Below are 25,615 nucleotides of genomic sequence, written 5' to 3' on the forward strand. Positions count from 1 at the left end.
TCCTGACACTCCCTGAAAACGATCAGTTACCACCCTCAAACAGCCTCTTCCTGTCAATCACCTTGCGAATGGCTGTGCGATTGAAATTTTTGCACCAGCCTGTCGCTTTCCGGCAATGCATATTGTTGCTTGCCGACGCACCTGCGATTGTGGTGCACATTAATGTGCAGTCTATCGCTGATCGCCCGCTGTGCGAAGATGCAGTCAGGTCTGAATCACCCGCACAAGAAGCATGAGACCAACATGAATTCAAAGCAGCAAGTACATGTCAACTGGGATGGTGGTGCCTTTCTGAGTGTCGCTGGTCTGCTTCCAAGTTGGGAAGGGGCATTGCCTATGGCACCCCTGAAGTTTGTGCCTATACCATTTACAATGTAGTATAAAAATACATTGCCCAACATCTTTGTGCTACAAACTAAATATTGAAGTATGTTGGCTGGAAAAACATTGCTTTCTACCCTTTGCATTGCAGCATGGTTTGACCAGGTACAAATAATCATCCTTTAGCTGGATGTGCTACTTACTATAAATACGACTAAATATGTTTAAATAAATTCAAAGCAACTTTTGTTTAAACAAAATGGTATTTTGTTAATAAGACCAAAAAGCCTCAGAACAAACTGTTACAAATACAGACATTGCACATATTGTTCTAAGGTTTAATGAATTGCATCCACATATTTTGTTTTTTAATAACATATTTTATTCTGTGTTGGCTCAGGATGATAATTTGATGGTACACATGGCTGGTATATGTCGTTATTGATTATGCCACAATACCTCACTTATGTCATTGTAATATGACAGACAGAAGTGTTTTCCTTATGCAATTATATTATGTTTTGTTTATAAAAGAAAATGCACCTGTTTGATGTGACATTCAATGAATATGATGATGAAAGAGAATATTGGATGCAAACTAAGGAAATTGAAGAACTGTTTAATAGGGCAGCTTACTAGGTTTCACACATCATAATTGAAAGCATATTCCAGACGTATTCTGGCAGAGCAGTGACTTTCTTTACTTTTGTTACATTTTACCTGAAGCAAGCTTGTAATCAAAAATGAATTCACAGCATCTACTGTATGAGAATAAACACTCCACTCTGAGAACTAAACCTTTCATCTCTAAAAATAAGCATGTGAAAGCAATTGTAATTATAGTATGCTGATGTCTTTCCAAATGTATTCAAAGTGTTTCAGTGATATTATGTGTCTAAAGGTTTTTGGGCCCTCATTTAAAATACAGTATATGATAGGTCACTCCAGCAGTTTCCTACAAATCAATAAAGTAATATAGTAACATAGTTTCTGATGTTGAAAAAATACAATTTGTCAACCTATTTGTGATCTCCTACACTGTATTATTTTTTGGGGCTAATTTTGTCTGTTGCTAATGTCAGCCGTTGTGTTTATTCCTCTTTTTTTTTATAACTATAGTGCGTGACTACGCACCATTACTCTGTATGTCCTTATTCATTAGGTACTTATCTAGCCCATTCTTAAAAGTGATGACCAAGTCCGCTATTAGTATTCTCTCAGACAGGGAATTCCAAACACGTATTGTCCTTACTGTGAAGAAACCTTTACGTCTCTGTGTGTGAAATCTCCTCTACTCCAACCTAAGCTGGTGTCCACGAGTCCTCTTTGTTGATCTTACCAAAAACAGATTCCCCGCAAGCTCTGTGTAGTGTCCCTTTATATATTTGTAAATGTTGATCGTGTCCCCTTAGTCTCCATTTTTCCAGTGTAAACATGCCAAGCCTTGCAAACCATTCCTCGCATTCCAGCGTCTCCATCCCCTTAATTTGTTTGGTGCCCGCCTCTGAACCTTTTCTAATTGCAGGGTATCCTTTTTGTAATATGGTGCCCATAATTGTGCACAGAATTCGAGATGTGGCCTCACTAGTGATTTATATAATGGGAGTATAACACTCTCATCCCTTGCATCAATTCCCCGCTGTATACATGCTAATACCTTGTTTGCCTTCTTTGCCTCAATCCTACTTTGGGTACTGCTGCTTAGTTTGCAATCTATGTGAACACCTAAGTCTTTTTCCAGTACAGAATCCCCTACTTTTACCCCATTTAGTATGAAGGTGTTATTTTTGTTCTTGCTACCAAAGTGCATTACCTTTCACTTGTCTGTATTGAAGCTCATTCTCCATTTTGCTGGCCATGCTTCCAGTTTAACTAAGTCACTCTGAAGAGACTCAGCATCTCCCTCCATATTTATAACCTTACACAATTTGGTATCATCTGCAAAAATTTACACCAAGCTCTCTAGATCTACTTCTAGATTGTTAATGAAAATGTTGAACAATAATGGTCTAAGTGCAGACCCTTGTGGAACACCACTTAGTACTTCAGTTCAATTTGAAAAAGATCCATTTACCACAATTCACTGTTCCCTATTATCTAACCAATTTCTGACCCAAGTAAATATTGTGCTCCCTAGCCCTAGTTCTTGTAATTTATAGATAAGTCAAATGTGCTGTACTGTGTTGAAAGCTTTAGCAAAGTCTAAAAATATTACATCCACCTCATTACCCTGATCAAGGTTCGCCCTAACCATTTCATAAAAGCCTAGTTGTTTGACATGATCTATCCTTCACAAATCCAAGTTGGTTCCTATTAATAACCTTATTGGCTTCAATGAACTTCTGTATACTATCCCTTAGAATACCTTCCAGTACTTTCCCCACTATAGATGTAAGACTAACTAGTCTATAATTACCCGGTTCAGCTTTACTTTGCTTTTTGAATATTGGCACATCTTCCGCTATACGCTGCTAACCAATGATGTAACCAGCATATCAAATACAGAAATGTACACCAATAATACTCTGGCTTGATCATCCTATTTTTCTTAATTTCATTTTTGACAATTTTTGTGCAATTTAGTCATCAGCTCTGTCCAATGACAAGGTGGTCTATGACCCCAAATAGATACAGAAGTGTTATTCTGAAGAACTGATTTAATTAAAGCCTTAATTTTCAAGTAAAATGGAGTTGGACTGGGTGTCAGTACACAAATTCAGAACTCCTTGTGGTACGTAGGTGAATTTGCATGTGAAGCAGTATTATGAATTGAGCATGACGGGTGTGTGGGGGCTAGGTGGCATCACCAAAAAGATGTTGTGAAAAGCCTTGAGGGCATGGTCCCAGAGTATGACTTAGACGTGTATAAAAGCTTCCAAGCATTTTCACAATGTGACTGATGTGAACTGAAAATGAGAATTTGTATTATTTAGTGATGTGTGTGTGCAAGGTTCAGTAGTGAACATGTTTGAGCAATTATCTGAAGGGAAAGATGGAGTAGAATGGTACTATCAGAGAAAAATTTGGGATGAGACTTGAATAGCCCAAGGGTGATGAAAGAAGTCTTGGTAAGAAGAGCTGCTATGTAAGAGTGCATAAGAAGTTTGTGCGCCCATTCAGGGAAGTATAATTTGTCAGTTACATGTTACTGATCTGAACTGTGCAGAAGGAGAGTAAAGTAAGTGACTCTAATTAAGCCACAACTATTATCATTATTTATTTAATCAAAAGAGCAATTGCACACTGCTAATTCTTGGTGCATCAACCAGACCTGAATGTTGTTGTTACTAAAGCTGCATTTGAAGGTGCTCTTGTGTCCTTAGTCACCCATATTGACATCAGAATAAAAGAGGATGAACTACAGTAGCATGGCTAGGAAGCTCCAAGGTAATAAAGAGATAGATGCCACTACACCATCCAACAACTGGCAGGATACTACAAGATGACAGATAGTATCATGTTTATACTTTGCATACTGTATATATGCATTCCTGAAACGGTCTCTCCATTCATCTAAGTTTTGTTCCCTGCCACTATGTATGTAGTAAATAGATATCTATGCTCTCATTTGTAAAAAACAAAACAAAAAAAAACATTAAATCTTATATTTGAATTAAAGGATAAAATTGTTAGAATAACAATCATGGTCTACATTAGTCTTTAGGCCTATATTTAGTGTAGAGTTTAAGGTTGCAATTGTTTAGAAATGAACAAACAGGAAGAAATTTAATATTGTCTAGAGTTAAGGTTCTGGTGATATTAAGGTTGAATCAAAAACCAAGGGAAAGGGTAGTCAACCAACACACAAGTTTATTGAGACCCACAATAAGCAAACTACAAATTTTAGATGCACTCAAATAGACAGAAGGTTTAATTCTTGGAACACGTGATATGAGGTCCTTATGTACCTGCATCGCCCATGATACTGGTTGTGACCACACCCACCACTATTTCTCATCCCTGATCAAAATTCCAAATGAGCAAATTAATTTTATTGTGTCAAACATAGATTTCATTTTACACTCTATTTTTTGTATGTAAGAAAAATGTTACCACCAAAACTGTGGATCAGAGATGGTCACACCTTCTGTGCCTAGCTATGTGAACCTTTTCATCACAAGATGGAAAAAGGAAGTGATCTTAAACAACAACAACAACAGCTATAAAGCTAATCTTAGATGGTGGTGTAGATACATCGATTATGTATTTTTATTTATCTGGGATGGCCCTAAGAAAGATTTACAAAACTTTCTCAACTACAACAATAGCAACAACAACATCAATCTGAAAATTAAATCATCAACAGGCAAACTTATGGTGAGCTTTTTGGACATGACAATATTTGTGAAAGACAACACAATATACAGTAGACTACAGTAGGACCCACATAAAATAAGTAAGTGGAAACAACATGTTTCCCAGCTCCAGCAATCACCATGACACCTTATTGCCAATATCACTGCAGGCCAATTCAGAAGAATTAAGATGAAATTGTACAGAAGACAAAAGATGTTGAGTGCAAAATGAAGAACTAAAGCAGAAATTCATCAAAAAATGCTATAAAGAAACCCAACTACAAACACAGATAGAAAATGTAGGACAACTCAACAGAAAACTGCTAATCCAATATAAAAGAAAAGCTAGCAAAAAAGAAGAAAAGATAAAGACCTTCTCACATTTCAACAGTAACCATACACATGTAGAAACAATAATAAAAAAAACACTGACATGTGCTACAATTTGACCATGATCTAAAACCATATATCTCTGAAAAGCCCAGCATAGTCTATAGAAGGCAACACATATTAAACAAGAACTAGTGAGGTTTTTTATTTACCACCAGAGAATATATTATGTACAAAGAAACTAATGGTTTCCATTATTGCCTTGAATACCTGGCTTGTAAAAATCATTAAAAACTAACCACAAAGCCCAATCAGACATTTAAATAAAATAAAACTGGAAGAATCTATCAAATTAAAAATCATATTTTATGTGACACAGAAGAAGTGGTTTATATGCTCGAATGTCCATGTGGTCTTAAATACATTGGAAAGAAATAAAGAAAACAAAAATAAGATTGTCTGAACACATTTTCAATATAAACAGGGATTTATAACTGATAGTGTGTCCAGACTGGGTGTTTACACTAAAAATCCATCTGTCTAAAACATATAGCAATTTAAAAAATTCAAGAAACTGCAGGGGAGGAGATATAACAGCCAATCTGAAGCAGATTGAAACAAAATGGACATTCCAACTCTAAACCCCAAAACTTCTTGGTCTTAACCTCAACATTGAAATAAATGCCTTTTTCTGAAACTACTTCTTAGAATCAATTATAGAACCATATGTATCCAAAGATAATTTTATTGCTTTTGTATTGACTTTTATGTGTTTATACATGCATTTTATGTCGATTTATAAATTGTATCTATCTATCTATCTATCTATCTATCTATCTACTGTATGTATGTTTTTTATGTTTACATTACATTGACAAGTGTGGCACTATTTTTTATTTTTATTTTTAGCCTTTCCAAGCAAGTAATTTTTAGGGACATGTGCTTGTCCTTTTTTGCTCAATCAGTTTTTAAAGAACCCAAAAAAGTTTTATCAATAAAAGTTAAGATCCGTTTTGACTGCAGTGTTCTTCACAAAAGGCAGTAAAGTGCAAGAAATGTGTTCAGAGATAGTAAGGGAAATTTACTAAGGTCCCGATTCGATTCAAATCCATTTGAGGGTTTTTTTCTTTCTAAGTGGCATTCGGTAATTTACTAAACATTAAATTCAGCAGTGTTTGGGCCATTCGCATTTTTTTTTCACGGCTGTCTACACAAATATGAATAAATAGACCACTGGTCAAATATGGTTGTTATTTCATACAACACGGTAATTACCAAGGATTCATTTTTATGAATGCGGTTGGAAATACCTTCAAGTCAGCCACAAAAGGCCTCGATTCATAGAAATGAAGACATTTCAAATAGAACTGCTTTTGGCTGGCGTGTTTTACATCTCTCACTACTGTGCAATTGCTAAGGTAAGTGTTATAATATCCCTGTATGGTTTTGAAGATCGTGTTTAAGTTTTATTGTGTTATTGTTAGCTTTTTAACAACATAACACTTTTTTCTGTATGCATTATAGATTTGAATATAAAATAAATGCAAGTAAATTTGGAATAAACATTATAGTAGCACACTATTCTATGTGGAATTGTGTTAGCTTTGTGTATGTTTGCCCATGCTTTCACATCTCCCTAAGGTTATTGTTAAAAATAGAATTAACTGTTATTAAGGACACTCTTCTCTATATCAATACTTAACCTCTGCTGCATATGTAAACTATGTTGCTTGTATGTCTCCATGCATATTATACTGTATACTTAAACAACTGTACTCTAATTACTCTAGAAATAATTGAGAGACATTTTTTATTTGCCTTGGTTTTAGTTTTGGATATATTAATTAGTAACATTTGTTTTCAAATAATAAACCATGGCATTCATTTTGTCAAGAACATGTAAAATGCTACTTGCATACATTACCAATGTCCATTTCAAACACATGATTAAGATCAATTATTTTGCAGGTCGTACTCTGGATGTGCATGGGCCTTTCCCACTTGTGTCTGGTCGTGTTCGGCCAGAACTTCTTGGTGGTGAGGTTAAAGATGACACTAAGGGGGTTGTGGCTGTTGAACTGGTACTTGTTTGCCTAGATTGATGACTGAGATGCTGGATTAAGGTAGTTAGAGTGACATTCAAGTCTCTAGTGGCTGCTGTGTGGGTTTCCATTATTCGGACCCTGCTCTATTTTGTGTTTGCATTGCAGTTAATATCTGCAGGTATGATTGATGGAGCCTGTGATTCTCATCCATGATTCGTTGGTATGTGTCTAGCATCCTACTATTGTCTGTCCACATTAATTCCAGGGTGTTAGCCATTCTGGTGAGTTCTGTGGTTTGTCTGGTGTTGCTTCTGCATAATCTTAGGATGTGATAGGCCAGACTAGCAATAAATTGGGTTTGCCTATGCAAACAATCTTTATTGGCTTGCTGGGTGGACCAGCTGTCCCCAAAATCCTGTTCCTGAGACTGTGGTAGTGGTGCTGTTGGGCTTATGTCCTGTTGTGGTGTCCTTTGAGTGGGCAGAGTAGACAAATGTCTAATTGTTGGGTCAGGCGGTGGTATTGTTGTGAGATTTAAAGTGAATGTATCTTCATTGTCAGGATCCTGCACTTGACCTGGCTGAGTTGGGTGAAGAATGGGTTCCCCTGAAATGAGAGACCAGTTGTGTGTAAGTATAAGCGTATTAACTAATGAAGAAAATCCTATGTGTTATGTTCCTAGGGCTACAAATGTTAATGTTATTAATTAGTGGATGTTGTACTTATCCACATTTTGTTTATTGACCCAAACAGTTCAACAAATAATTTGCAAAATTATATTTTTATTTTGTTTGCTGGCTATGGTCAACATATGTCCATCAATTATTTTAGTTTAAGTAATTGAAAACAATAATGATGTTTGTTAGCAGTGCATTATTTACATCACCACTTTGTTACTAAGCTGCTAGCTCAAACTGTGAAACTAAAAAGTGGTAAAGTGTGTGTGTGTGTGTGTGTGTGTGTGTGTGTGTGTGTGTGTGTGTGTGTGTGTAATTTTTTTTTTTTACTCACCAGACAGGTGTGATGAAAGTCGGTAACAATGGCATGGCTGCGGGCTGTCGAGGAGTTGCATTGGTGGGATGGCTGATACCTCCAACATGCGTCAACGTGGTGTTGTGATCTGTACTAGCCATGAAAACACACCCAGACTGAGTTTCCGTGGTAGCAACACGTATGTGGATGGACCTAAAAAAAGTCAAATATTATGTTGTATCCAAATTGATGTGAAAACACACCCAATGCTGAGTGTGGGGTGAGCTGCGGCGCCGGGAGACGCTATTAAGGGTCTCTCCGGGTTGCGGCCTTGTCTGCCGGAAAAGCCGGGGACTCGAGTGCTCGCTCCGGCCCGCCGGCTGAGCTCCACGGCGAGGATCGCGGGAGAACGGAGCCGCGGACACCAGCTCTGATTAGAGCTTCGCCTACACGCTGCATGCCCTCTCTCCTGGCCTGATGACCTCCATGGATAGGGGCCTTAATACCCCCTTCTCTGCACAACACGTGAGGTGAGAGACACAACAGATTCTGCTGTACACAGGCTGTGTATAACTGCGGTGGCCATTTTCTCCCCAGCACATTGCATGGCAGCCTAGCCTGGGAACACTTTGCTGAACTATTAACTTTATTCATAACTGCAGGATCATCTCCCTAGCCTCTTATCTTATTACTTACATTACTGGGGCTTATTTCTCCATGTTGCTGGAGGTCATAAGCAATCCCTTAGTATAATTTTTGGGTGCACCCTCTGCTGTTCCCCTATGCTCCCGGTCTGTAGCTGCATGTGAAGCTTGTCACCTTTCACATTAACCCCCCTGGTTCCTGTGATTTGCATTACCACATTTTTTGAGTTGCCTACAATTTGCCTCGGAAGCTCTCTGTATTAGATGAGGACCTCGGCAGCGCTGCTGGTCAGGCTGTTACTTTGTCCATCTGCATTGTTCGTGTATTTACATATGCTTCTGAAGGCTCTCTCACAGGAATATCTACTCATGTACTCTGCAATGTGATTTCATCTACGCAATGAGCTGATAGCGTCTCTCACCGGCCTCATCAGACTTACTTCAGTAGAGACATTTACACTTGTCACTGTTATTACCTATTGGGGTTTTTCTGAATATTTTATTGACCTGGTTGCTGCTTATATGGAAAAATATCTTACGCCTCCTGCTTCCGCACAACCTCTTCAACCACGCCAGGAAAAGAGAAGGGCGGATTCCAACATGTCTTCTGATTCTGCTATCGCTGCACTATCTCCTGCCGCCAAAAAATTGGTAGCCCCCCAGGACTCTTATGTTACGTATAATGACGTGGTGGATGCTATTAAGGCAACCATGGGGCCGCTACTCTCACAAGCAGTTTCGGATATAACTTCTCAATTGCAACATCTCACTCACCGGGTTGCTGAAACAGAACATAGGGTCGGTACCCTGTTTCAAGACGTCTCGCATCTCACACAAGTAGTTCCCAAATTGGAAAAGAACACATACCATCTTTGGAACAAGGTAGACGACCTTGAAAATCAGTCTAGGAGAAATAACATCCGCCTAGTGGGGCTCCCGGAAGTAGTCAAGGGCCCGGCTCTGGCTCACTTTGTTCGTAACACTCTCCCAACCCTCTTAGGAATTGAATCTGAATGCCGTGATCTCATCATTGAAAGAGTTCACAGAGTGGGTCAACATTCCTCATCTACGTCTAACCGTCCTCGAGTTGTCCTGTTTCGACTTAGCTTAATTGATGTTTGGCGAGCTATGAACCCAATAGAAAAAGAATTCACTTGCCTCTCTGCAGCTCACCAGACCCTCTCCCGCATAGATTTTATTTTACTATCTTCCTCCTTATTCCCCAGAGTGCAAGATGTTGTTATTGAACCCATAGGTTTATCTGACCACGCGTTAGTATGGTTGTCGCTTCAAACTACAGTAGACAAGGGCCTTTATAGATTATGGAAATTCCCTAACTATTTGTCCCAGTCCATTTCTTTCCGGCAAAAACTAGAGTCCGCCTGGATGGACTTTAAACATGCTAATGCTGATTGTGAAGCTTCGGACCCGCTATTGTTTTGGCAAACTGGCAAGGCGGTCCTCCGAGGTGTCATAATCTCTTACCTGGCAGCTGAGAATAGACGCTTAGCTGCCATGTATCTTAATTTACAGTCTAAATTGACTGAATCTTATCAGTCCTTTAAGTCGGCCCCTACCCCTTCCAATAAGTCGGTTAACTGCACTGCAAAGATTCATTTTGATGAATATTTTAAAATCAAAAGTGATCGCTCCCTTTTTTCCACTAATTATAAATTTCATAGATTTGGAAACAAGACTGGCCGTCTCCTTTCCAATCTACTAAAAGGTACACAACCACCTATGTTGGTTCACCCGTTACGTCGAGAGGACGGTTCTGTGGCGGACTCGAGCGACCAGATCACTGATATTATGAAGAATTTCTATGAAACCATATACTCTGACCCTCAAGGTATTGATTATCCTTTTACTGATGAGGTTCCCCCCAGTTCTTGGACGTTTCCACCCCTTCCCCAATTTCCGGAAGAATTATCCCATCTGCTGGAGGCCCCTGTCTCCATCGAAGAAGTCAATAGGGTTATTCAGCAATCAAAACCATTAAAAGCTCCGGGTCCAGATGGTCTATCAGCGGAATTTTACAAAATTCTATTGCCTAGGTTTGGGGAAAGCTTGGTTGCCTTTTATAATGGTATTATTTCTTCCAATTCGGTTCCACTCTATTTTAATTCGGCGATCATTAAGTTACTCCCCAACCAGGGCAAAGATTTATCTCTACCTGGATCCTATAGACCTATTTCTTTATTAAACTTTGATTATAAATTATTTACAAAAATTCTGGCTGACAGACTGAAATTATATCTACCCCAAATTATTTATCCGGATCAGACCGGTTTCATTTTAGGTAGGCACTCAGTAATTAATGTCCGAAAAATTTTGGCAGCTATCCACCACTCGAGCTCTTCTACCCCTCCTAGTTTGATAGTTTATTTTGACGCCGAAAAAGCATTTGATTTAATTAGTTAGAAATACCTTTTCACTGCTTAACGCCGGTTTGGTTTCCCCCCCGCTTTTATTTCTATATTACAAACACTGTACCATTCCCCCTTCTCACAAATTTCCTGTAACGGTTCCATATCGTCTGCCTTTGCCATTTCACGTGGGACACGCCAGGGCTGCCCTTTATCCCCCCTTCTTTTTGCCATTGCCATGGAACCTCTGGCGATTGCTATATGGCTTTCTGCTACGATTGAAGGTATTACTATTCGTTCCAAATTACTCAAAGTTTCCCTATATGCAGACGATATGGTGCTTTTTCTTTCCAACCCGGCATCCTCTCTTCCAGCTGTCCTAAACCTAATTTCCTCTTTTGGTTCTGTTTCTGGCTACAAAGTCAACTTAGACAAATCAGCGATCCTCCCCATTAGTGGCTCGCCCTCTTATTTTCAATCATTGCCTATTCTTCAAGCTTTCCACATTGCCCATTCTTCTATTAAATACTTAGGTATTCATATATCGACTAAACTATCAGACATTTATGCCCTTAACTTTATCCCCATCATCGCCAAGCTAAAATCATATCTAGAAAATTGGCTATCCCTACCTATTTCCCTCTTGGGCAGAATAGCAGCTATAAAGAGTGTCCTGATTCCCAAAATCTTCTATGTTATGCAAATGCTCCCGTTTAGACTCCTCGCTAAAGATATCAAACATTTAAATACCCTCTTTTCCCGGTTCCTATGGCAAGGGAAACGTCCAAGAATTGCATATGCTAAACTAAGATTGCCCCGTAGAGAAGGAGGTCTGGGTTTTCCTGATCTAGCCTTATATTCGGACGCAATATTTTTTCGATATGTCAGTGACTGGTTGCTCGAGACTAACTCTTACACCGATAATCAACTGGACTCTGCTCTATTTGCCCCTTACTCCCCCAATGCACTGTTACACTCCAGATTAACAGATATTCCTCCATTTATTAAAGACAATCCTTTATTCATAGATACTTATCCGACTTGGGTTAATATTAATAAAAAATTTCATGGTAATTCTAGCTATTCTCCGTATGTGGCATTATGCGGAAATCCGGCTTTTCCCCCTTCACTATCTAATGTGGGTTTTCTTCAGTGGAAGGAAAAAGGCTTAGCCTCAATAGCGAAGGTATTCGACCCTGGTGGCCGTCTATATTCATTTGCTGATCTTCAGACCCGATATTCTATTCCTGCTCAACATTTCTATATGTTTCTTCAAGCACGTCACTATATACAATCCCTGTGTATCCCATCATCTACTGATAATGGAACGAACACGCTCCTTTCCTTGCTTAAGCTCATTGCTTCTGTGCCTTATAAAATTAGTTTATTGTATACCTCATTGGCTTCCTTGTCAGCCTTGGCTCATTGGGAACCCACCCTGAAGAAATGGTCTTTAGATGTGCCTAGTATCAAACTTTTGCCAGACCTAATATCTCCATTTGATAACACGCTTAGATTCCTACTCTCTTCCTATTTGCAAGAAGTTTATATTAGGATGTTACACAGAGCATATATAGCTCCTGCACAACGAAGATATATGACACCCCTTGAATCTGGTGCATGCGTTAAATGCAAAATGTCACATGCGACATTTATTCATTGTGTTTGGGAATGTGGCAAGATTAAGCGGTTTTGGAATAAAGTAATTCAGTTTATAAATGCTATGTTTTCTACTCATGTAAACCCTGACCATTTGGCGTGTCTCTGTGGGAATTTCAAAGCTTGGGACTTAGGACCCGATAAGAAATTTAAACTCCAATTACTGTCTTTAGTTATCACGATTGCCAAAAAGATTATTCTCATTCATTGGATTCATTCTTCTTCTCCCTCACTATCAGAGGTCAAACAAAAATTGTTGCAAATACTGTATTACGAGCGAAGGGCTACTATTCCTGACATTAATGTGGGCGTTGAGAAATTCTACCGTAAATGGGAATTTTTTATTAACACTTTGGAAATACAGACACAAAATCATATCCTCAAATTATTCGAAAATACTACCTGGAATTTGCTTAGGAGTCTCTCTGCCGATTCTTAGATGTGATTCTCCTGTATAATTATTATAGATGTTCTTTATAACATGGTTATGAACCCCTAATTTCCGATGACGATTTTTCACCCCCCTTCCGTTCCCTACCCTTCTTCCCTTTAATGTTATTTATAGTGTTTTGTCTTGTTCGTCTTTCCCCCTCTTCTTTGGGTTTTCTATTCATACTGTACTGCAACATGAGGATTATTGTTAAGCTCTCGTATTATTCTATGTTGCGTTTGCCAAAAGGTTTGCGGAATTTATCCTTAACTATCTCCCCCTAACCTTCCGGCTAATGTGGTACGATTGTTTTATGTTGATGTTTTCATTATCTATGCAATCCACTAGCCTAATTGTACTTGTTCATTCCTATTCGGTACTGTAATTGATTTTCTTTATTTCTATTGGAAAACCAATAAAATCTATTTACAAAAAAAAAAACACACCCAATGCTAATGTACTTTCCAGCATCATCACCATCCTCAGCATTAGTGGGAGTGGAGACTGGCCCAGAGGCTGTTTGTGACTTTTTGGAGACTGCAAATGTATATCAAGCATTTCATTTTAAACCAAACAATTCAATCAACACATGAATTCAAAACTCATGTTTATCAACATTTCAAAATAATGTACTGTATATGAAAAAAATACATTATCAAAAATGTTTGCATACTTTCTAAACAACTATAACACATAATGTGACTAATCATATATTAAAAAAACACCACCTCTCTTTCATTTGGAAAACATACAATGCAGATGAAAACACAGTATGGTTGAAATCATATTTATGCATGATTCTACCACAAAATCCATGAAATATAATTCACACTCTCACTATAAAATACATAAAAAATACAATCTACGAAAAAAACTCTTCACATCATACATTTCAGTGTTGTCAGCATACACAATGAGAAAATGTCTATTAAAAAACATGCTTCATTATTACTGACTAATACATTTAAAAAAAAACAGTACAAAGCATACTAAAAACAATTTAAAAATTAGTGCATCTTCAAAATGAATAAATAAAAAAACAAAACTTACCAGGCTGCTTGGGCTGATCTGAGTCCCGGACATAAATCCCCCTCACTACTTCCGGAGGAATCAGGTTCTGCAGGGGCTCCTCATACCCTAAATAAGAGGCTACAAAATACAAAAAGACGTCCACCTCCTATTTGGCGTGCAGACTGGGCCTCCTTGCCCATTTTCGCTTTCACATGCCGCTTTATATCGTAGATCCTCTTTCTACATGTCTCCTCGGTTTGTCCCACCAAGCACTCACTATTAACAGTATCAACCACCTTCTTCCAGATTGCTAATTTCTTACGGGATGAGACCTTAGCAGCCTCTGGGCCAAAAAGCTGCTGATGGTACCTTATAATCTCACACACCAGGGCCATATTTTCATCAAAAGTAAACTTAACATTGCGCCATGTCTTGGTCCTGGTGCATGGCTGCAGAGCCACATCACTCTCACTCGAGGACTCAGGTGCATGCTCTGCCACCTCCTCAGTGTCAGACTGGGGTATGAAGGGCCCACCGGGGGAATGCAGTGATAGGGGTCCATACTTAGGGGTGTGGCCAGCCTACAAAGGGGGTGTGGCCAGCCTCCACAGAGGCTTGAAATGCACAATAGTCTTGGGCAGTGTAATGCAACATATTTACCATGTATAATACAAGTGCACAGTCTGGAACCTGATCACAAGAGGAAGGAGTGGGCCCTCAGGCAGTGGGGCCCACCGGTGGTTTCCCCTGTACCCATGTGGGCCAGTCCAACCTTGCACCTCCACCCCCTCACTAACCTCCTCTGCTTCACTCCCTCACTAACCTCCTCCACCTCACCTCCCTCACTAACCTCCTCCACCTCACCTCCCTTCCTAACCTCCTCCACCTCACTATCCTCTGCATATGACATACTTAAGACAAACAACACAAAACACTAAAAACTAAAGACAAACAAAACACACTCCTCCTCTACCTCTACACAGCATACACACACACACACACACACACACACACACACACACACACACACTGACAAGAGACTACATGAAAAAAACACTGACAAAATATGACAAACTAATAACTAACAATACAACAATAAAGACAAGACAACTTTCAAATACAATACAGCAATCAGAATTCGTAAAATTTAAAAGCACTAAACTCACTAACTCCTCAAACCACTATCTCTCACCTCTCCACTAACTAAACCCACGAGGTGCGGATGGTTGGGGGCATATTTATATGGCTGCGCTTTGACACTTCCACGTATTCTACATAACCAATCATGCATCACCTTCAAAATTGAAAGTAAATGTAAAAATGCGTCCGCAATGTTCACAAAACAATGCTGCACTTGAAAATTACGATACATGCATCCAAATATCCATGTTCGGCTGGACACAAACTCATATGGCCAGAAGATACAATCCAGAAATACAAATGACATTGACATCGTAAAATATGAATATGACAAACACGCTAGCTTAGTAAATTACCGATTACAAACACAAAAAGTTGCAATTTTTCACAGCTGATGTCAGTCGACTTCTATTTCGACTGAAATTGGCCAAAATACGAATCTTAGTAAATATACCCCAGTGTGTGAAGCAAGTGCTAACCATCAGCGACAAACCTCTGTCTGCTGCCAGCCATCTGCCGATATCCAACTGCTGAGTGATGTCATCAGCAGCGACCAGTTGTGGCAGATGCCGCTAGGATATATTGCGTGGTAGCTGCAGTTACAGACAATCGTATGTTTTTTTCATCAGCCCTGTTACAGACAATGCCAAGGACCTTGCTTGGTCCAGTACAGGAGGAGAAGACAGAACACCATCAGAACTTACAAGGTAAGGTCAGATAGTAATATTGCTCTCTATTAATCCTGGGAAGCCTCCACATAAAGAAATTTCTCACAGAGGATCTATAAGTATTAATAATTATTAACACTTTTTAATATATTCTTTTTACCGGTGTTACAATTTTTATACTTATTTGGCACTTTTTAGTGCTCATATGTATTGCTAATATGCACTTCCAGTTGCCAGTGTACTCCACAAAATACGCAACCAAATAGTCACAGTAAATATATTGATACTGTATCTACTGATAGAAAAATTTACTTCAATGTATTACACTGTATGATATCAGGAACAGTGGTTAACACATATATAGTCTGGCAAAATTGGCCCCAACTTATGGGAGATGAATCACTGTCCGCTGTCGAAGATAAGTTTAATTGTGTCAATCCATAGGGTTAATCCTAGATACAAATGCCGACAAGCACCAAATTATACAAATCTGTTTTGCGACAAGACATAATAATGATGATTCAATAGTTTTAGCATATATCAAACAGTGATACAATAAACCTGCAATAGGTGAGGTCAGGTACGTTTAAGTAGTGTATGACAATATAATGATCGTAGTGTCTGAGGCAACCATTGACAAAGCCTTGTGGTGAAACATACAGTACGTCTGGATGACTTGGATAGTTAGCAGGCTCTGAATCCACCCTCCCACCAGGCAGCACCAAGGTCATATAAGTCAGGTATTCTCTCTATTTCCTTTTCTGATGCAATGTGAGTACACTCCCTCAGCTCCAGTTTGTACTGCTGTTAACAAACAGACCATCTGAGGGTGATCTGTTTCACAAGACCATCCACTTCACTGTTTCTGAGACAGTCCATGCCCTCTCCAGGATCTATCACCCAGAGTACAATGTTCTCTCACCACACACTCTGGGCAGTAGCATTCTGTCGGACCAGCTGCCTCTCTACTGTACTACATCTAACTTTCTGACACTCTCATTGTTTTTGCTACCAGTAAATGTATGTCTATGATGCATAAGTATCAGACACAATTTGTGAGAGATAACAACAGCAGATGTCCATGACTTTATTTACTACCCTCTGTTACAAGCAACTGATTCACATAATATTCACTGCAGATGCATATGATATGCAGCAACCATCTGTACTTTACAGTCTGGAGGGTACAGTAACTGTATCAAATCCTGACTTCTCTTTATACTGATCTCTATTATTTTAACCTTTCCATATCCGCTGCTGACACCATGATCATTATATTGTCATACACTTCTTAAATGTACATGACCTCCCCTATTACGGGTTTATTGTGTCACTGTTTGATATTTGTTGAGACTATTGAATCTTCATTATTATGTCTTGTTTCAACATAGATTTGTGTAATTCAGTCAGGATATGTATCTAGGATTAACCATATAGATTGATATGACTTACATTATCTTCACCAGGGGACAATGATTTATCACCCATTAATAGATATGGCATCTATTTATTTACTGTTACTATTTGGTTGTGTATTTTGGTGTGTGCACTTGCAATTGGGAGTGCATATTGTCAGTATCCCAGAAAAAATATTAGGGTCTCTTGACCTTTAATCAGTAATTATTTGCAGTGGTCAATTTTGACATGTGATGATCAAAGTGCAACACCCTGGGTCGAATATAATGATGCCCAAGATCAACGGAATTGCGAGATGCCGGCCAATCTCAGACGTTTTTTTAAAGAGGCAATCACTTGCATGGCATGGTTTTGGCTTGTAAGTGATTGCCCCTTTAAAAAAAGTCCAAGTTCGGCCAGCATCTCGCACCACCGATGATCTCGGGCGTCATTACATCCGGAACCCTGTGGGTTTTTTTTATTTATATGTGATTGTCTTGTTTTATATGTCATGTTTTCTGAATTTATTTATTTTAAACATATAAGAATAAACATTAAGTTTTACACAATATTTGATCATTTATAATTGAGTAGGTTTGTGCCCCAACAAAGAGAGAACTTTTCTTTCTCTGAACCCAAGATGAAAGTTGAAGCAAACTCAGTGGCATAACTAAGTGCTGTTGGCACTCATTTTTAATTTGAGCTGGGACTCCTTTTTGTCCTCTAGATTTACAGTATAGCAAATGTTGACATTGTTGTTTGCAGTTTCATTTGGTCTATGGACAGCATTTCAGTCAGGAGTAAATCCAGTTAAATGGTGTATATATAACCTTGGTAAAATAAAAATGTTATGCAAGTGGTGCAAAAGCAATTATTTTGAACGCAGTTAAAATACTCCATGCTTCTACAAGTTTTATACTATGAATTTCAGATAAACTAGGATACACAAAATGATAAGCCTACATATTTTAAATCTGCCCCTCCTGAAATTCAATATGATTTTGCACATACAGTTTGGCTTACATGGATTTTCTGCTCATTTTTGGCCCTGTGTGCATTATACAGCATTCCCAGCTACATTTTATCTGTCTTCTGGTGCTTCTTGTATGCACCTTTTTTTAAGTGGGACCCAAGAGTAATTTGTTGGGGTTCCCATGAATGCTTCCAACTTCTAGAAATGTATCACTTTAAGTAATAATTGGGGGCAATGCTGAAATGCTTCACCATGAAATTACAATGATACAAGGTGTAGTTCAGAATATTCATTTTCTAATATAACCCAGAAGCTTCAACATGAAAATGGCCATCAAACTAGTTTACTGAATACAACTGTGGCTGGAACTACCAAATAATCATATAAACAACTTCTGGGCTGCTACACAATCATTGTTGTCTTAATTAGTGTTATTTCTAATAAAAGGCCATTTGATTTGTGGGTATACAAATGTAATGATTTATATCTTAAAAACCATAACTAAAACCCTAACTTCATTGTACAGTAAGATTTTTTTTAATGCAATTCTGTCAGGTAGATGATAATGATGACATTTCCCCTTCTATCTGAAATAATGTTTACTAAGACTTCAAAGAGAAAGGGTATTCTGAGGAAGGTTCTAGCATAATAAGCTAATTTCCATATTGATCTGAAAATTGACTGTGACCCCCAAGTTAATTTTCCTTTAATATGTGATGCATTAAAGGAATAATGCAGGTTACCACATTTTCTTTGGGATAGGTTCTCTCATGGCATGTTTTTCACAGTACAGCATGTTTATAGTTTTTTCAGCAATTAATATCACAATAGGCATCAATCTTAAAAAATAGTATTGCATACTATTTATGAACATGTTTAACATTGTTTTATTACTGTGTTTTGAAAAAGTAAAGCATTTACACAAAATTTATCCAAGCTACAACATTTATTAGTAGTATTTCTGAGTGACAACGGGGTGAGAAACTGAACACATTGTATGCAACACTATTCTACACACAATATATATCCATAAAACATAGGCTTGACCGCAGTACTCTGGAATATACACAGGGCCGGCCCTAGCCAATATGATGCCCTAGGCAAGATTTTGGCTGGTGCCCCCTAGCACCACTGCTGGTTCCGCCTCTGACCTTGCACCTCTTTCCCAGCACCATCAACCCATAGCAGTCTTTATTTTGGGGTTTGTACCCCCTATATTTTAAATAGGAACAGTTTGCACATTTGGCGCACAGCCCAAAAAGGGGTGTGTTTTTGCTGGGAAGGGGCATGGCCACACAATAGTAACCCCAATTCCAATTACGCCACACAGTACTGCAACTGTATTCACATTTGATCATGCGATAGTGTCCATAATTCATATTACATCCCACATTAGTATCACTTTACCTTATAAACGTTACTCCTCACAGTAGAGCCCCTTATTCACATTACATCACACTGAATTGCTCCTTATTCACATTACACCACACCCTATTGCTCTTTATTCACATTAGACGACACAATAGTGCCCTTTCTATACGCAACGCCACATAGTAGAGCACCTTATACACATAATGCCACACAGTAATGCCCCTTACAAATATAAGACACATTATTAATGTCCTTATAAACATAATGCACCTTACACATTATGACAACCTTTATTAATGCCCTTTTACACGTAATGTCCCTTACACATATGCTGCACATTATTAATGCCCTTATACACATAATGACACACATAGTGCCCCCTACACATTTGCGGCACATTATTAGTGCCCCTATACACATAATGACACACATACAGTAGTCCCCTGTTACACATATGCCACACATTATTAATGCCCTTATACACATAATGACACACATAGTGCCCCTTACACATATGTTGCACATTATTAATGCATTTTTACATGACACACATAATGCTCCTTACACATATTCCGAACACTACTGCACAACCAACCTACTCACATGCACACAACACTCACACTGCCACTAACACTGTGACCTCTGCCTCTGCTTGAATACAGATGTGTCCTCATAAATCTTGCCTCAATGCTAAAGTCAGGCACATTTTTTTTTAATGAAAATGCATCTTATTTGCATTGCTATGTGGCTAGGCTGCACAAGCAGCTTCTGCTGATTAAAATGATATGCAGCATGCCTATATACTGTGTGAGACTGTGGCTGTATCTGCATATGAAATGCTACACACAGAATATAGGCATGCCGCATATCATTTTAATCAGCAGAAGCTGCTGATGCCCCTAGGCATACCAGATGCCCTAGGCAATTGCCTAGTTTGCCTATGCCTATGGCCAGCTCTGAATATACATTTTACTATATTTAGGTTGGTCACCTATGTAGTACAGCTGCTTGTCTGAACAAGACAGACGTTCAGTGCGCAGATAACAAAATTAATCTTAAAAACACCCTTTCTGTTGTAACTACACTTTTAACTATGATTTTGTTATCTAAATAGCTTTTGGTAACAATTGATGTACATCCGCAATGCACAATTATTACTCATGATATTAGGATATATATAAATACTGTAATAACAACTCTCTACTTATTAATTAATTAATAACAATTGATTTTTTATTCCATCATTTTGATTTTAATGTATAATCATTTTCCCTTTGAGGGGGTCTATTACCTTTAGATTTGTGGGGTGGTCATGGGGACTTATTTTTCACTCATACATTACTTGCAGTTATATATATATATATATATATATATATCTATATATATATATATATATCCAGTGTCAGCCGGCACTCAAAACCAACCACCAACTTGCTCCGGTGCCCGTATATGACACAAGATGCAAGTCCAGTAATAACGGCACTCGGAGATCATATAATGAGAAAAGAGTATATTCACGTCATTAACATTTCGGGGCAGCAAGCCCCGTCCTCAGAATGAACACACAAACACGTGTTTCTGTGTTCATTCTGAGGACGGGGCTTGCTGCCCCGAAACGTTAATGACGTGAATATACTCTTTTCTCATTATATGATCTCCGAGTGCCGTTATTACTGGACTTGTATATATATATATATATATACAAGTGGTGCAATATTGTTAATTTACATATAATTTAACTAGAGTAAAATTTTGGGATGTGGATTGTTATTCATACTATAACCCATTTTAAAGATGTTTTTTTAATTAAAATGTAAAAATGCTGTAATTGAGAAATATGAATAATTAATATAAATATTGAATATCCACTAAAGACAATATTTGCATTTTAGGATCGTGACAATAATTACATTTTATTTCAACAAGCACAACTTATAAATGCCTAAATAGATAACTCATAAATTGAGCTAGTAATGCAAAGAGAGAAATCATTTTTAAAAACAGAAGTAAAAAAAAAGAGAGGCCATCACAGGCATTTTTCTACAAAGAATTCATTGTGATAAAGTTGATTCCAACATTGTGTTGCTGTACTGTTTGGGAACTTTTTGGTTGATTACTGGTTAAAGTGGAGTTGGTGAATATTTGTATGGACTAAGTTATTCCATCTAATTCCTCAATCAGCGAATTAGCTTACAACATGTGCTTACAAGGAAACAGTTACTTTAGATAAGGAAAAAAATCCCCCAGCACACTGTAATGGGCCAGCAAAAGCAACTTACATACTACATGATAATAAAATGAAGAGGACTCGGTTACACACATTTGTGTAAAAATATAATGGTAGCCACCAGCCATGTATTTCCCCAGCACACTGCAATAAGCCATTGAAAGAGAGCTTGCAGTCTACATGATAATAAATACAGAAAACTCAGTTACATACATTTACAAATATATGGTAAGCCTTCTGCTACAACAAGGCAATTCTGCTAAAGTGGTCCTAACACTAAATAATATTAGTCCCTTCATTACATCATATATTCATGTGTTTTTCAATTGAGAGCTAGAGTAAAAGTGGATATCTGGTAAGATGCACACATACAGAGGATAAATAAAAGAAAAATCTTCCAAAAAAAGAAATCTTCCAACATAAAAAGCGCACTATGTAGCAAATTGGATTATTCAATAAAGCTTTAAACTTTTCCTTAAGTAGCCATTGAATAAATATTAACAATTGTTTGCTTTAAAGCATATATACAGTACATTTCCTTATAATTTTAGGTGTTAAGGAAACACACTTCAAATGGGAATGGGACCCGCTTGGCCGGGAGGGGGGGTTTGTGTTCACACGGATCCTGTTCTGAGGTATGCCGCAGAACAGGATCCGGTCAGTGACACACAGGATTTCATAGGGCACAGCCACACTGTGCGAACACATACATTGAAATGTATGTGTTCACACTGAAATCCTGTCATCCTGCTATCCAGCCCAACCACAGCATGCTGCGGTTGGATCCCACTGTGGCGGGATGCCGCACAAGTGTGGGCACCTGCATAGGGCAACATGTGCACTCTCCTTCCGTCCAAGTGGGTCCCGCTGAATGGGACCCGCTTGGCTGGTATGTGTGTCCCTACACTTACCTTTAAAATCCTGTGCAATAGATATGATGGCTGAAAAAGTAAAATCGTTTTATTTGAAAATATCTTAAAAGTGGGAAGACTACATCAATGATTACTTTTAAAATTTATAGTCAAAAACTAAAATTTGGTGTTGTCTTTGGCAACACTGTAATATTTGAAAACTAAAACATTCCATATACTACCAACAGGATATATATATATATATATATATATAGAGAGAGAGAGAGAGAGAGAGAGAGAGAGTAAACACAGATAGGGTATTGTGGGCGACCTCTGATGTCATGAATTATATAAATACACTAAAATAGTATATATAAAAAAATAACAATTATTTATTAAAATAAGAGACTGCAAAGTTAAAATGCCAAAACAAGAGACAATGAAACAAAGCAAATCAGAATAAAAAGACTGTTTAAAAAAGGGGGGTATTACTTAGAAAATATAGATCAATATATAAATATCATACACTGAACAGAGCTAGTATACAGATCAAAATAAAGTGCTTATCTTTAGAGATGAGGTGTAGTCATAATCCCCAACGCGTTTCGTCTAGTGGACTTTATTAAGGGGTAGAGAGGAGATGGGACTGTACTTATATTTATTCCCAGTTCAATTAAAGACACAGGGAGTGACATCACTTCATGTACAGGAGTGATGCTGAGAATAATGTTATTACTACTAATTAATTTAACAAAAAACATCCATATAGGGCATGGTGTTACTGCTTTTTGCATTGTGTATTATTTCCATGTGAATATTGGACATGTACAATCTAGCGCTACATGACACCGGAAGTGAGGCGGAAATGACGTTCCTGGGACTTACACAGGAAGTCCCGGACCTCCCTAATCTAACTGCATTTTTATCTTGTATAGAAGGAATATTCACATGGCAATAATGCACAATGCAAAAACGCAGTAACACCCTGCCCTATATGGATATTTTTTGTTAAATTAATTAGTGGTAATAACATTATTCCTAGCATCACTCCTGTACAAGAAGTGATGTCACTCCCTGTGTCTTTAATTGAACTGGGTATAAATATGAGTACAGTCCCATCTCCTCTCTACCCCTTGATAAAGTCTGCTGGATGAAATGCGTTGGGGATCCTGACTACACTTCATCTACAAAGATAAGCACTTTATTTTGATCAGTATACTAGCTCTGTTCACAGGGCATGATATTTATATATCGATCTATATTTTCTAAGTAATACCTCCCCTTTTTTAAACAGTCTTTTTATTCTGATTTGCTTTGTTTCATTTTCTCTTGTTTTGGCATTTTAACATTGCTGTCTCTTATTTTAATAAATAATTGTTATTTTTTATATATACTAATATACATGCAGTATGCCTGGCACTCCACAGTCCAACTTACAGCAAATGAAGCAGTGTCTTTATTTGGATGTCAAAGCCTGCCAGTGCCGCCAAAACCCATTGATCTATATCAACATTTTGGAAGGCACCGGGGTTGCTGTAAGTTCAGAGCCGTAACTACATGTGTGCCAGGTGTGCCTGGCACACAGTGCAGTTGCCCTGAGGGTGCAACTGGCCGCATCCCCATGACTTTAGTCAGCGGTATTGTAATGAGCAGGGCCGTTTCTAGACAATTTGGCTCCCAGTGCGAGATTTCAAAATGCGCCCTCCCCCCCCCTATTGCTCTAAAAAAAAAAAAAAAAGTGTGCCCCCCCCATATAGCCATAAAAAGAAAAAGCATGCGCGCGCCGTAGGCTCGCGCGCTCCCCACAAGGGTGTGTGGCCTGATTAAAATGGGCGTGGTCTCATTAAAGTGGGCATGGCCTCATCTGATATCACACCCACCACAGTACGGAAAAAATAAAAATGTCCCCTTTTTACACATTACAGCAGGCAAGTGTCCCCATATTACACAGCGCGGCAGGCAGGTGTCCCCATTTTACACAGTGCGGCAGGCAGGTGTCCCCATTTTACACAGCACGGAAGGCTGGTATCCCCATTTTACACAGTACGCAGGCAGGTGCCCCCATTTTACACAGTACGCAGGCAGGTATCCCCATTTTACAAAGTGCAGCAGGCAGATATCCCCATTTTACACAGCGCGGCAGGCAGATATCCCCATTTTACACAGCACGGCAGGCAGATATCCCCATTTTACACAGTACGCAGGCAGGTGCCCCCATATTACACAGTACGCAGGCAGATGCCCCCATATTACACAGTACGCAGGCAGATGCCCCCATATTACACAGTACGCAGGCAGATGCCCCCATATTACACAGTACGCAGGCAGATGCCCCCATATTACACAGTACGCAGGTAGGTGCCCCCATATTACACAGTACGCAGGCAGATGCCCCCATATTACACAGTACGCAGGCAGGTGCCCCCATATTACACAGTACGCAGGCAGGTGCCCCCATATTACACAGTACGCAGGCAGGTGCCCCCATATTACACAGTACGCAGGCAGGTGCCCCCATATTACACAGTGTGGCAGGCAGGTATCCCCATAGGCAGGTGCCCCCATATTACACAGTGTGGCAGGCAGGTATCCCCATAGGCAGGTGCCCCCATATTACACAGTGTGGCAGGCAGGTATCCCCATAGGCAGGTGCCCCCATTTTACACAGTGCGGCAGCGGCAGGCAGGTTTCAAGCTGAGGAGAAGGAAGGGGGAGAGAGAGAGAATACTTACGTCTTCCCGCTCTTCGGTCCCGCCGCCTCACGTCCCGCGCCGGCCGCCTCCTCCTTCTTGCTTCTCCTTCTCGCCTCTCCCGAGCGCTCCTGCTCGGGGGGCGGGGCTTTGCGGAATGACGCGTTTGCGTCGTGACGTCACGACGCAACGCGTCATTCCGCGAAACTCCGCCCCCCGAGCAGGAG

The sequence above is a fragment of the Pseudophryne corroboree genome, chromosome 9, assembly GCF_028390025.1.
Source record: "Pseudophryne corroboree isolate aPseCor3 chromosome 9, aPseCor3.hap2, whole genome shotgun sequence".
NCBI classification, from domain to species: Eukaryota; Metazoa; Chordata; class Amphibia; order Anura; family Myobatrachidae; genus Pseudophryne; species Pseudophryne corroboree.